Below are 12,258 nucleotides of genomic sequence, written 5' to 3' on the forward strand. Positions count from 1 at the left end.
TGCTATGATTTTCAGCTCCATCAAGTCGTTTATGTTCTTTTCTAAGCTGATTATTTTAGTTAGCATTTTGTCTAACCTTTTTTGAAGGTTTTTAGTTTCTTTGCATTGGGTTAAACCATGCTCCTTTAGCTCAGAGAAGTTTATTATTACCCACCTTCTGAAGCCTGCTTCTGTCATTTTGTTGAACTCATTCTCTGTCCTGTTTTGTTCCCTTGCTGGTGAGGAGTTGCGATCCCTTGGAGGAGGAGAAGTGTTCTGGTCTTTAGTGATTTCATCCTTTTTGTGCTGGTTTCTTCTCATCTTTTTGGATTTATCTACCTTTGGTCTTTGAAGTTGGTGATTTCATATGGGGTCACTGAGTGGACATCCTTTCTGTTGATGTCGAAGCTGTTTCTTTTTGTTTTTTAGTTTTCCTTCTAACAGTCAAGATCCTCTCCTATGGGACTGCTGGAGGTCTGATCCAGACCTTGCTTGCCTGGGAATCACCAATGGGGGTTGCAGAATAGTGAGGATTGCTGCCTGATCCTTCCTCCAGTAGCTTCATCCCAGAAGGGTACCCACCAGATGTCAGCCATAGCTTTCCTGTATGAGGCATCTTTTTGGTTATACATGGGTCATGGAGCTGCTTGAGGAGGCATTCTGTCCCTTGACTGCCTGCAGAGGCACCTCTGGACAGTCACAGACTCAGTCCAGCTGTTTTGTGAGCTTCCTCTGTCTCTTGTTTACACAGTAGGTTCAGACCCACTGAAGCAATGGCAGATGCCCTTCCCTACACTGAGCTTGATCATCCCGGGTCAATCTCAAACTGATGTGCTGGCTATGAAACACTCAAATGAGAGGGCTTCAGTTTCCTGATCTTTGTGGGGGTGGGACGTGTCCAGCCATATCACCTCTCTCCCTGCTTTCAGTTCCCCCTCTTTCTGGAGAGCAGATAGCTCCATCCTGCAGGCATTCTTGGTGCTAGTCAAAATGTCTGCCCAGGTCTATGCCAACAACCCACAGCACTGGCTGGAGCTGCTGCTCAGATCAGTGCTGGTAATTTGCGGTGCTTTTCAGCTTGGCAGGGATCTCCTGTTCTGATAGTTGCAGAGGCCATGGGAAAATAGCAGTAACTGAACTGGAATGCTGGGGGACGGGGGAGGTCCCTGATCCTCTGGTCCATTGCTCTTCCTGGGTGAGGCAATGCCCATCCTGCCTTGGTTCGCCCTCCTTTGACTATACCCACTGTCCAACCAGTCCCTTTGAAATGAACCTGGTACCTTGGTTGGAAATGTAGAGATCACTTGCCTTCTGCCTCTCTCTTGCTGGGAACTGCACTCTGGAGCTGTTCTTATTTAGCCATCAAATGCCCAAGTAACCACTTTCTTAGCTTTAGATGTCACAAACATACTGTACTTTCTTAGAGTTCTGCTGAACTCTCATACATTGTGGGTCCATGAAAATCTGTGTTCATGGGGCATCACAAACATTTGCACAGTCAGCAGCAATGAACTGCAGATATTATAGTATGCATATCTCCTCTGCTCATGCATGTGCTCCATCATTGTACTAGACTTCATTTACAAAACATTAATTCAAAGGCAGAATTATTTAGACTTTTAAGACAGCAATAGTATAGCTTTAAACCAAGTAACAGGTGCTTTTGAAGACATAATCCTGAGCAACAGTCCAGATTGAACAATCACGAAACCAGCCATAGTGTGTTCACTATAGTATGCATGAAGTAGAAAGTTAGAATCTACAATGAAGATAGATCAAGCCCAAATTGTAAATGACCATGTATAACAAGGTATGGACTTTGTAATTGATACTGTTTGATATGAGGAAGCAAAATTTTTATTTTTACATATGGAAATAATTAGGTTTTACAAAAATAACTTTGGAGGCAATGTGGTAAATGAATTGAAATGGTAGCAGAGATAGTTGCAAAATAACCTATGCCAGTGACCAAAAGACTGTGAGGTGGAGATGCAAATTTTATATGGATGGAAAAGGAAAAGTTCTGAGAGGAAAGAATCCTTAATATTTGGTGCCTGAATTTAGGGAATAAAGTAGAGGGAGAAGTATATGAATAAAACTGATTTTTGAAGTAAGCTTAGCAAGTAATTTTCAGCCTGCATATCACACCCTGCAACTCCAAGTCTCCTAAATTATAAACAATAAATGTTTAGCATTTTGTATATTTTACTCCTTTAAAATTCTTTAAAAATTTGCTGATAAGGGCTTAGATTACATGGTAGAACTTATTTTATGAGAACTCCCTGTGCTTTGACCAAGGAGTGTAACTGAGCTCATTGAAGCTTTTTAAAATGGGTAAATCAAGAATGCCATTGTTACTGTGAGCTCAAGAATAGGTGATACATATTTTGAACACCAAGGGCAATGACCTCTTCATATTCCAAAAGCCAACAAATATGCTAGACATGCAAAGCAATAATTAAAATCCTGTGGTTTCATGTAGTTCACTGATACTGTGGGTCTCTCTCAAAGCATATTAAATAAAAAATAATTTCATGTCTTGAACCAATTACTGAGAATAAGAAACATTCCAGCTGCCAGGATTAGCTCTCTTATAGCTGGAGGTATGATGTGTTATTCAGTCATTTGATAGTTTACCTCAAAGAAAGTGTTAATTGAAATGATGACTTACTCAACTTTTTATTTCATTAGCCAAGATGCTTTCTTGAGACTATTTTGGGATATTATTTAGTTTAAAGTGGCCTGGAAAATGTTATTTTTTAAAAGAGAGAATTCTGGGAAAGTGGTGGAGTTGGAAATATCAGAAATTTGTCTCCCCCCAGACAACAATTGCACTTGCAGTATTTTTCTAACGTAATTATTTTGGAGATCTGGAACTTATTAAAGCTTGCAAATTTCAGAGGAAAACTTGGACAGTAAATTATAGTAATTTTGATTAATCTTAGTTTCTATCCATCTCTCCAATCTGGTGGCAGACAGCTGTGCACATGTTCCAGTAACAGCTTGAAAGAGACAGGGTGAACAAAAAGCACCTTGTCCTTCAAATATTGGGTTTCTGTGGTTTGATTAATGATTGCTGCTTCTGATTATGGAAGTGCAGATAAAGATGCTGGGGATTATTGTTGTTGTACCTTCCTCCATTGTTGCAAGCCCTTTCCACTCTGGGGATTTAAGGATCCAGCACCCTTCTCTCTACTCACCTTTATTGTTGTCTTTCCCCGCTTCAAGAGCCAAAAATTAAAGACTAACACATTCAAAGGTAACTACATTTATAAGAAAATTTCCCTGCATGCCCAGAGAAAGAAGCAGGCTCAGAAATATTCAAGCCATCCTGCTCCTTGGAACAGAGACAGCCTACAACAATGAAAAAAATATATACTTGAAAGATACTCAAAGATCTAAAGGAAGATATAGAGAAAGTCAAGAAAACTTTGTATGAACAAAATGAAAATACCAACAAAGAGATAGAACACCTAAAAAGAAACAAAATAATTCTGAAGCTGAAATGTATACTGAAATAAAAAATTTACTAGAGAGACTAAAAGGTAGATGTGAGTAAGCAGAAGAAAGAAATGGGTAAACATGAATATAAGACAATAGAAATCACAGAATCTGAGGAGCAGAACAAAAATAGATTGACAAAAAGTGAACAGAGCCTAAGGTATCTGTGGGATACCACCAAGTGGACCAACACATACATTGTTGCAGTCCAAAACTAAGAGAGAGAAAGGGGTGAAGAGGATATTTGAAGAAATTACTGCTGTAAACTTTCCAAATGTGATGTAAGACAGGAATATCAACATCTAAGAAGTTCAGTGACCTCCACGAAGATAACTTCAAGGTGATCTGCACTGCGATAGATAATAACCAAACTTTTGACAAAGATATAGAGAGAATCTTGAAAGCAACAAAAGGGAAATAGCTTGTCATATACAAGGGATATTCCATAAGAATATCAGAGATTTCTCATCAGAAGGTTTGGAAGCCATTAGCCTGTGGATTTATATGTTCAAACTGCAAAAAGTAAAAAAAAAAAAAAGTCAACCAAAAATCTTACATCTGGATAAACTATACTTCAAAAGTGAGAGAGAAGTTGTAACATTCACAACAGTACAAAAGCCAGGGTGTTTGTAATCACAAGAGCTTTGCTGCAGGAAATTATAAAGGGAGACTTGCAGGATGAAATGAAAGGACACTAGACAGTGACTTAAGCTGTATGAAGAAGTAAAGATCTCAATAAAGGTAAATACATGAACAGTTATAAAAGCTAGTGTTACTGTAACAACAGTTTGTTTCTCTACTCTTTATTTTTTATGCAATTAAAGAGAGCAATACATTGCAAAGATTTTTAGTCCAAAAACTAATACAGTTAGCTACGGTTTGTTTTCTACATAATTTGAAAAGCTGATGCATTTTTCAAAAATTGTCAGTTTGTGTTTTTGGATACACAATGTATAAGGATATAGTGATGTAACTTTGTGACCTCAATAACCAAAAGGGTGAGAATGGAAATGTAAAGAAAGAAAATTTTTGTACAGTATTTAAGTTAAGCTGATATAAATTCAAAATAGAGTGCTATAACTTTAGTCAATAAAATATAATCCCCATGGTAACCACAAAGAAAATAGTAGCTATAGAATACACATAAAAAGAAATGAAAAATAAATTTGAATGTTTCACTGCAAAAAAAAAATCATCTAAACACAAGAAGACAGTAATGCAGGGAGGAAAAGCATAAAGAAACATGAAAATCAAATTTTAAAATGACAGAATTAAGTTTTTCCTTATCAGCTCTTACTTTAAATGTAAATAGATATTAAACTCTTCAATCAAAAGACAAAGTTTGGCAGGATGAATTCTAAAAATGATTCAGTTGTATGTTATTTGCAAAAGACTCACTTTAGATCCAGACATTAAAAGTGATAGGATGGAAAAGATATTCCATACAAATAGTAAGTAAAAGAAAGAAGGATTGGCTATATTAATATTAGACAAAATTAACTTTGAGAAACAGAGGATATGTATGTTAGTAAAAGGTTCAATACAGCAAAAAGATATACCATTATATTCTATAAATGCTTTTGATCCTAATAATAGACCATCAAAGTTTATGAAGAAAAATCTCATGGAATTGAAGAGAGAAATAATACTTGGAGACCTCAATATCCCACCCTTAATAATAATAACAACAAAATAGGAGTGAAAAAAGAGTACTTGAACAACACAATAAATCAACTAGCTCTTACAGACATATACAGATCTTTCTACCCAATAACAACAGCATATACATTCTTCTGAAGAGGACATCAGATATTTTCCAGGATAGATCATATCCTGGATAGGTCATAAGTTCAGTCCCAGTATATTAAGGAAGATTTCAGACAATTTTCTTTCTGACCATAAGATTATGAAGTTAGAAATCAATAACAGAAGAAAAACTGGAAAATTTACAAATGTGTTAAAATTGAACATCACTCTTAAACAACCAATGAATCAAAGAAGAAATCACATGGGAAATTAGAAAATACTTAGAGATTAATGAAAATGAAAATGTAACATACCAAAGCTTATATAATGCTGTAAAAGCAGTACTAAATTAACTGAAGGAACCAGCAAAAGAAGAAAAACTGAAACTAGCAGAAGGAAGAAAATTACAAAGACTAGAGCAAAGATAAACAAAATAGATAATAGAAAAACAATAAAGAAAATAAATGAAACTAAAAGTTGCTTATTTGAAAAGATCAATAAAATTAACAAAGTTTTGCTTACAGGAACTATGAAAAAAAAAGAAATAAGACTCAAATTACCAAAATCAGAGATGAAAGTGGGGACATTATCACCAATTCTACAGAAATAGAAACATCTACAAGAGAATACTTTGAATTACTGTACATCAACAAATTGAATAGCCTACATAAAATGGACAGTTTCCTAGAAAGAAAAAACCTATTAAATAATAAACAAACAAAAAATCTGAAAAGATGAAAAGCAAGAAAACACAAAGTCTTCTGAGAAAGAAAAGCCCTGGACCCAACGGCTTCACTGGTGAATTCTACCAAGCATTTAAAGAATTAATACCAATCTCTCCAAAAGTTTTCCAAAAAATTGAAGAAGGGGAGGTACTTCCTACCTCAGTCTATCAGTCAGCATTAGCCTGATTTAAAACTAGACAAGAACATTACAAGGAAAGGAAACTATAGGTCAGTATCCCATATGAATGTTGTTGCAAAAATCCTTAACAAAATACTACCAAGTCAAATTAAGAATAATATTAAAAAGATTACACACCATGATGGAGTAAAATTTATTTTTGAATGTAAGGGTGATGCAACATATGAAAATCAATCAATGTAATACACCATATTAACGAAAGAAGTAACAAAAACACCACCACGCAATGGATTATATCAATTGAGGCATAAAAAACACTGGACAAAATTCAACACCCTTTCATGATAAAAACACTCAACAAACACAAAATATAAGGAAACTGCATCAATATAATAAAAGCTGTATATGAAAAACCCATGGCAAACAACATACTCAATGGGGAAAGACTGGAAATTTTTCCTCTAAGATCAGGAACTAGGTGAGAATGCCTATTTCACTACTTCTATTAAATATAATACTGGAACTTTTAGCCAGAGAAAGTGGGCAAGAGAAAGAAACTTTTAGCCAGAGAAAGAAATAAAAGCAATTCAAATTGGAAAGGAAGAAGTAAAATTATCTCTGTTAAGAGATAATAATATAATCTTATATGTGTAAAACATTAGGATTCCACAAAGAAACTTGTAAAAACTAATACATAAATTTATAAAAGTCACAGACTATAAAGGCGACAGGGGAAAATCAGATGAATTTCTGTATAGTAACAAGAAACAGTATGAAAAAAATTAAAAAACGATTCTGTTTATAATAGCATTTAAAAAAATATTAGGAATTGTATTAGTCCATTTTCAAAATGCTATAAAGAACTACTTATGCACTGAGTAATTTATAAGCCAAAAAGTTTTAGTTGATTCACAGTTCCCCATGGCTAGAGAAGCCTCAAGAAACTAACAATCATGGCAGAAAGTGGAAAAAAAAAAAGAAAAACAAACAAACAAGTCATGTCTTCTCATGGCAGCAGGAGAGACAGAGCGAGCAGGGGGGTGGGAAATTGCCAAATACTTTTAAAGCATCAGATCTCATGAGAACTCACTTACTATCAAAAGAACAGGATGGGAAACCAGCCTCATGGTCCAATCACATCCCACCAGGTCCCTCCCTTGACATGTGAGGTTTACAAGTTTATAACTTGAGAAGAGATTTGAGGGGGGACACAGAGCCAAACCAAATTAGGAATTAATCAAGGAGGTGAATGACTTGCACAATGAAAATTACAAAACATTGCTGAAATAAATTAAAGACATAAATAAATAAAAACACATCCTCTGTTAATGGATAAGAAGATTTAATATTGTTAAAATGTCATTTCAACCCCCCAAAATCTACACATTCAATGCAGTTGCTTTCAAAATTCAAGTGATTCTTTTTGGAGAAATAAAAAAACCTATCCTAAAGTTTATGTGGAATCTCAATCAGTAGGGGAGGGATAGCCTGGGGAGAAATGCCAAATGTGGGTGAAGGGGAGAAGAAAAGCAAAGCACACTGCCATGTGTGTACCCACGCAACTGTCTTACATGCTCTGCTCATGTACCCCAAAACCTAAAATCCAATAAAAAATTAAAAAAAAAATTATAATAACAACACTAAAAAAAAAAAAAAAAAAAAAAGACTATGAAGTGCATTGTTTTGTTATTTGGCAAACTGGAAAACTCACAAATGTATTTTCTTAATAGTGGTTGATCTGATCCAGATCAGTAATAATACTTAAATTCCATTGTTTTCAAAGGGCATTAATCAGCTGGCATTCAATTGCATTACATTCCAATGAAAACATGCTCTTCTTTTCTATTTTCTTTATTCAAAGTCTAATCTAATTGTCTACAGGAGTATTAGTCTAGGATTTAAAAGAATATCATTCTCCAAAACCATATATTCTTATTATTCAGCACTTATAAAATTTTCCCTGTTGTTGAGATGAACTGTCAAAGGTCTAAACATGGAAATTACTGTTTTCCATGTTTGGATGATCATAACATTGTAGTTGTCAGGTATGGCTGTAATGCTGCATGACAAACATCCCCCACCTCATCTTAATACCTTATATCAACTAATATTTATTTTTCTCACTCATGAATCAGCAGGTTATATGGAGTTTTGCTGATCCTGGCTGAATTAGGAAGTACTGGTTTCCAGGCTTCAGGTCAAGTCTGGGTCTGTTCCACATGTTTCCATCTGACATTGAATTAGGAGCAAAGAAGAACTGGGATAGGCTCCTCTTATAGCATATTGTAGAAGCTCAAGAGAAAGAGTGGAAACACAGAATGCCTCTTAAGCCCACAGCTAGGAACTGGTTCAATGTCAATTCCTCCCCTGTCCTTTTATCAGACAAATTCACTTGGTCAGGCCCAATATCAGTTGGTCAGGCAAATGTACTCTGGGCATAGTGGGAAGCCTTACACAATCACATGGCAAACAGCTTGGTATATAACTTTATTAAATAATTAAGAACAATAACCCAACATATTTTTTGCATTTAAGAAGTGACATGTGTATAAAAGGACAATTTCAAATGAGTATTTAAAACATAATCCAAGAAGTTATTCCGGAATCATTATGTGATATTGTTCCTAGAATGACTGAAATTGAGGGTAGAGCAGATAATTTTTAAAAAGTTCAGGAGGCATAAATCCACTGGTGCTCAATTCAAGACCCAGTTCTGCCATGCATCTGGATGATGTTTGGCAGTTTTCATAATCTTTCTAGAGTATTTTTCTTAAATCACAAAAACACATAATAATTCCCCACCTATGAGGAAAATATGAGATAATAATATAGAAATTATTAACAACCTAAGTTCAGAAAACTTAACCAAGTTCCCTGGGAGTATGGCTAGAATATAGAAGATCAAAATAAATAACTGCTCATTCTAAGAAAGCTGTTTGTTTATTGTGTTATGTTGATGCTGTTCCTTTGTCTGTGTTATGACAGTCTTTCAGTACCGCATTAAATTAGTTTCTTCTTGGACCTCAGAAGTCATTGGCTCCCCTCTGACTGGTCTGTCTCAGACTCTCTTTCTGTTAGGAGTTTAGCTGGTGTCAATGAGATGTCGGTGCTGAGAAAACTGCCTGACTACTCTTGATCTTTTAGAGATAAGATAGCACCAATTTATGATGTCTCTTAATTAAATATAATGGATTTAGCATTGGAATTTATAGCTTCTTCCTTATGTTCTCCATGTAATATCCATTTCTGGCTTATAAGTTGTTTAATCTTGTCATCCATAAAAAAGGTAAGTATGCTATTTCATTTACGAGGAAGAAAATTTTTTTCCCATGATCATCTTGAAGATTTTGTGCTCGTGGCAGAAGAAATTAGTTTTTTTAAAATGTCAATTTTATGATTCTTCAAATAGTATATTTTTCTGAGGTTTCCATTTTTAGAGTGGAATGTGCCATTTAAACAGAACAGTCTATTTTATGGTGAAAAAATTCTGATGTTACAGTGAATAAAGAAGAGCAATAGTTCAATAGTGCAGCATGACGTGCACCGGAGAAGATAGAATAGGGTGGCTTTGGGAGCCTGAAGCTATATCTATAGTCATTTCTCACTTCGTATTCCTCAAACCAGGCACCAAAATACTGATGATTTGTTCTCTTGAGAACTGCACAGCTTCAGGGTACCGAACTCAATCAGCCTTTGTAGGAGAAGATGCACTTGGAATATTTCTCTGGGAGCCCCTTAAAGTATAAAGCTTGGGATATTTTCTTGAAAATTACGGTAAAGAATCTGGGCAATGTGATGTGCATTGCATTGATTTAGAGGCTCCATGAAGTCAGGAAATTAGCTTGCAGATTAAACCCACCACTCCAGATTTTTTTTAAAAATAGTTACAGTGTGTTTCTTGAAACTGCAATCGGCTGTAAAAAGATTTGATGCTGGCTTACTTACTTCGCCAGCACTAATTCATTATGGGTAGTTATATCTGAGATAATTCTCTATATTTCTGAAGAGTCTTCATGGCATGCTGGAGAATATAAAATAAATAAATAACCCTAAAAATCTGTGCATACTTCATTATTTGCTCATTTTTCCCTCTTTTTTTCTCTAAACTCTGTCTTCTTTCTTCCCACTTTCTCTTGCAATCTTCTTTTTCTCTCACTTATTTTTTCTTAAACGCCTTTGGTTGTTATTGAACAGGATTTGAAACAGTTGGAAGTGAAATAAAGTTTCCAGACCATGCAGAGAAGTGAAGTGAAAAAAATTATAATTGTAAAATGTCAAACAGGTTGTCTCCTTTTATCCTCAAAAATTTACATGGAAGATACTATTATTATTATTGTTATTATTATATTTACTTCATCAGTTAAAAGAACCGAAGCCAAAGGACCTGAAGTTAAAAGGCTCAATCCTAGTATTTGTACCCAGGTCCATCTTGCATTAAAGCTCCCTTTAATTTTCTTTCTTTCCTGAAAATAAATTAGATGAAAAAAATCTTTCTTTATATCTAGTGATTTTTCTTCTACCTTTTCAATCTACACTTTTGTTCCCACTTGGCCTTTCTTAACTCTTAGGCTAAGTGGAATAGAGAAATAAATAAATAAATCTTATGCTTAGTAAGGTGTCAATGAGCTCCGATTTAAATATACAACGAGTGGGCTATGGGATGTTGTAATACTTTACTCCAGAGAGCAAATCTATTCCCAAAATAATTTTAGGATTAATTGGATGAACTTACTGGTGAGCATCTACCCTGAGTAAGGTACACTATTGGGAATACAAAGATAGAAGAGTAAGATATTATTTGTCTTGTTAGGGAATACCTTCACATAGGGAAACATGTATGGAAATCCTTGCCTATAGTAAAAGGCCAATTAAAATAGACATAGTTGAGGTACAATGAATGCATTGGAGAAGTACAGAGAAGAAAGGAGACTCATTGTTATGGGAGTTCATTGGTGTTCATTTGTCAAATATGTGGCATTTGAAATTTTCCTTGAAAGACAAGAAATTTGATAGGAGAAAAAGATGAATATCCATATTTTCAATGGAGAAGATAGCATAAAAAGGAAAATATGAGAAGTTGTTTGGAAGTGGTTCGAGAACAGTAGGGTTTGTAAATGACATAAGAGAAAGAACTACTCTAAAAATAGATTGAGATCAAGTTCTGAAGAGCCATATTTAGCTTGTGTTTTATGTAATAGACATGTAGGAATTATTATGTAAAGTTCAATTTTGGGAAATACCATCATCTGACCTGTGCCAAAATACTTCTAACACTGTATAAAGATGTACTAGGAAGAGTCTGTGGGCACAGTGAGGAGTTAGAAGGCTTTTGTGGTCATGCGGGTAAGAGATGAGAGATGATATGTTAGCAGTCTATTGCTGGACAACAGACTAGTTCAAAATTTACTGGTTTGAAACAGCAAACGTTTTTTTTTTTCCACAGTTTTGTGGAGAACAGGTGTATTTGGTGACATAAGTAAGTTTTTTAGTGGTGATTTGTGAGATTTTGGTGCACCCATCACCCGAGCAGTATACACTACATCCAATTTGTAGTCTTTTATCCCTCACTGCCTTCCCACTTTATCCCCCCCAGGTCCCTAAGTAACACTGTATCATTTTTAAGCCTTTTGATCCTCATAGCTTAGCTCCCACTTGTGAGTGAGACCATACATTGTTTGGTTTTCCATTTTTGAGTTACTTCACATAGAATAATAGCCTTCAATGCCATCCAGGTTGTTGCTAAGCTATGAGGATGGAATACTACTTAGTTTTTTAGTATTGGATTAAAAAATTGTGGCATGCATATATATATATATATGTATATAAAATTGTGGCATGAGAGTATATATATATATATACACACACACACACACACACACATATATATATGTATATATATACATATATACATATATATATATATACATATATATACATATATACATATATATATACATATATACATATACATATATATATACATATATACATATATATATATACATATATACATATATACATATATACATATATATATATATATATATATATATATATATATATATATATACATGCATGCCACAGTTCCTAATCCAATCCAGTTATGGGCATTTGGGCTGGTTCCATATTTTTGCAAATTCAAATTGTGCTGCTATAAACATGATGTTC

Source organism: Callithrix jacchus, chromosome 7 (genome assembly GCF_049354715.1).
Source record: "Callithrix jacchus isolate 240 chromosome 7, calJac240_pri, whole genome shotgun sequence".
Taxonomy (NCBI): Eukaryota; Metazoa; Chordata; class Mammalia; order Primates; family Cebidae; genus Callithrix; species Callithrix jacchus.